At 31.0% G+C, this 3,515-nt stretch overlaps 1 long non-coding RNA gene across 1 annotated transcript; it reads right to left on the bottom strand.

Annotated features, from left to right (window-relative positions):
• Positions 1-2,127: 2,127 nt before the first annotated feature.
• Positions 2,128-3,177, bottom strand: LOC148690220 (uncharacterized). The gene is made up of 2 exons (XR_015957637.1): positions 2,686-3,177; positions 2,128-2,320 (listed from the first exon to the last, which is right to left on the bottom strand). It is a non-coding gene; the product is annotated as an uncharacterized LOC148690220 (long non-coding RNA).
• Positions 3,178-3,515: the final 338 nt, after the last annotated feature.

The following is a 3,515-nucleotide window of genomic DNA, read 5'->3' as shown; positions in this document are numbered from 1 at the left end:
ATTTATTTGTTACCTACTTACATTATAATTATGTTGTTTGTATTAATTATTTGTATTTTCATTAAAATTTATCGGAAATCTATCCCCAATAATTGTCTTTTCGGATTTTATGACAAGTGGCGTAACGACAACGATTAAAAATCTTATCCGAAATTACAAATAAAATTATTTTGTATTATTTAATAATACTTCGGATAATGACATGTGGCGCAACAAGAACGATTAAAAATCTTATCCGATATTACAATTAAAATTATTTTGTATTATTTTATAAATAAAAAAATACTAATATTTTATTGCCTATTACCAGGGCTATTGAAGTGTAACGGTGGAGATGCAAATGCTATTGCCAGGGCTATTACTGTTCATTAAGGGCAGTTACAATTCATTAGGTGGATTGAATAGTGCATTGCCTAGGGGAAGGGCTCCAACGCTGGAGTTGCTCTTAAGGGCTTGTAGAACAATCATTGTTTTTCTTATTTTATTTTGATTTTGTTAATATTTAATTGATCTACAAAATGATAAAGCATGATTAAAATTGTAAAGATGAGATGGATGGTTTCACGGGAGGAATGGTGGAAATGGTAGTCGGCGCAGATGGGGAAGGAGGAGAAAGGCTGGTTTGTTGATCTGGGGAATTGGAATCGATTAATGACTGTTTTTTTTTTTTTTTTTTTATCAATTAATTTTTGAAAGAGTTATCTCTGTTTTAATTGTTATTTTACAGGCGTCAGTAAGTAATTAGTTGGGAACACCACTTGTTATGCTTATATGTGCGTACCCGGTTATCTGCAAAATTCCTCCAGATACACCAGAGATTTTTCAATGTGATTAGTATACCGGATGGTATACCACGTGTCACTAAACAAATAGTAGGATATGTGTGCTAAAAAGTTAATAACTTAAAAAATAAATTTCCCTCAATTCCTATTAAAACACGTAGTGCACCATTTGTGTTCGCGTCACTACTAAAAATTTCCCCAAATACACGACTAACTACCATTTTAACTAACAATAACAATACGACACATGTCACAGTCCTAAACAATCCAAACTATACACTAAGCATAAGATACAATCCATCATATACATGCGCTTAGGTTTGCAGGGTTCAATAGAAAATTGCAGCTGTTTTTGTCGATCCAATGGTTCGTATCTGATTGCATATCTGCAAACCCAAATCAATATCGAAAACAAGTGGTCAAGGTTACTAAAAGGATTCATGTATTTACCTTGAAAACATGCAGGCAAAGCTTGGGTTCAAATGATAACATTGTTTTTTTGGGTGAATGATAACATTGGTTACGGTTATCCAGACACACTGGTTAACAATTTTTTTTAATTTTTTTTTTTACCTTTATGAAGAGGAATGATTAACATTTTAAGATACACTAGCCTCTCTGCACGCGCTCACGCGCATGCGAGAGGCATTTTTGCATCACGGGTGCTACACGCCTCAAAAATGTGTTACTTCTTATATATCCTAAGAACTGAAAACAAATAAGATCTCATTTCTAATGATGTCTCAAGTTAGTTGTTTTTTATTGTAATTGTCAAGATATATGTTTAATGTATTGCGCATGCGAGAGACTATTTTTTTTTATCATGGGCATTACGCGTGCCCCTGAAAATGCGTTGCTTAATTTGTTTCCATATTTCGTAAGTGCTTATTTATATTTTAATGTGAGGGCCATTTCGAAGTTTTTGATTTTGAATTTGTGAGAGGGCAACACCCATCTTTCCTCCTATTTTTTTAATATATAACTTCAATATGCGTTTTTTTTCCTTCTTTTGAGAAGTAGTAAGCACAACCATGTAATCAAGAAATATGTCAGTGGCTCAGTATAAAAGAACCAAAAGGGGAGATAATTGCATATAATTTTTTTTTTTTTTTGTGACAAATACACACCATATTTTTTTTGGTTTACCTTAGGATTAGACTTAGAAACACAATATTAAGAGACAATTTATTTTACTATTGTGTTGAACAATGTTGAATAGAAGTTACTTTGCAATATTTTGTACTCTTCTGCGATAATAAATCGGTAAATAGGGATGCAATAGTAGTATATTTCCAAATAAAATAAAAATCTTGGTGCATATATACACACATTTAACACGGACCAAGAAAAGAAAATTTCTCTTTGCTTTGATAGCTTATAGAAGCATACATCTATAAGCATACTGTTGTATGACACTATAAAATAATAGGTACGGCAACAACATTATCTTTGTGGAATCAAATCTTATCGATAGACACTTCGAATAAATAGTTTGATTTCCACCAGCTAGTAACACCCAAAAAAAGAAGCAACTTCTCCTACATCAGCATAATATACATAATCGAAATTTTGTCCGTAAGAAAAAAGAAACTCCATACTACTTATTCTCTTTTCTTATTTTGATGGATAAAATGCACTGAAACCAAACTGCATATGAGCATACTTCGTTTTAGTTCCATGGTATATATGTACAAAGAGTGAAGCAAGAAAATTCCTTTAAGAATACAACCAAATATACAAAGTAATTTGAAATAAGAACGTAAAAAGAAGGCATAAAGAACTCATAAAGCTATAAAATGAAGAAGAAGATAAAGCACATAGCACTTTAAATAAGTTCCAATAGCCAAATATTAGAGCTCTAAATGCAATCACTTAAAAACACAATTGGAAGACATATATATACCTGAACAATTTTTTCGTTTGCAGTTGAGTTTGTACCCAAATTGTCTCTGGTTGCGTCATTCTCAATCGGTTTTTGAGCACGTAAAATGAAAGAAATTAAGCTAATAGAGTTAAGAAAATGAAAACGAAAGCTTGAACTACAAAAAAAATAACTAAGTAAACTTTAAAGCTAAAATGTACATACAAAAATTGAAAATTAAACTATTTAGAGTATAAGTGCCATGATGTCAAATTCACCCATTAATGATGGATATAGGCCTGGTGTTAGGAAAATATCTAAGCAAAACTCTGTTAGAATGTTAAAAAAAGAAAAGAAAAAAGAGAAGTAATTACCACATTAATAGATACTGAAGAAAAAATATTATTCTTTAAATGTGATCAGATCACTTAAAAACAATACTTTGTCCCCCAAATCAACTACCCAGCATAAAGGTGAAGAAAGGAAATCGACTTCAATCATACAATCACCAGCAAGAAATACCCAACCTTATTCATAAATCTGCAAAAACATAAACAAAAAAACTACAATGAACCAAAAAAAAAAAAAAAAAAAAAAAAAAAAAAAAATACTAAGACCCAACAATAGATTTTTTGATTTTTTCGGATTTTGATTGTGAAGGAAATAAAGGGTTACTCTTGGCATTTTAGAATGCTTCACCAAACTAAAGCTCTCTTTTTATATATATATATATATAAATATAAAAGAAGACAAAAGAGAAGGAAAAAAGGTAAAAAACTTTAAATCTGAAAGAATGAGATGATTCAGTTTTTGCGTGATGGAGTCCTCGTCGTCTCGATTCATGTATTTAAGTAAGGAACTAATTCGTTTGT

The sequence above is a fragment of the Pyrus communis genome, chromosome 16, assembly GCF_041283825.1.
Source record: "Pyrus communis isolate YQ-2024b chromosome 16, ASM4128382v1, whole genome shotgun sequence".
Taxonomy (NCBI): Eukaryota; Viridiplantae; Streptophyta; class Magnoliopsida; order Rosales; family Rosaceae; genus Pyrus; species Pyrus communis.
Note: the sequence above shows the minus strand (reverse complement) of the source record. Positions and strands in the feature narration are given on the sequence as shown.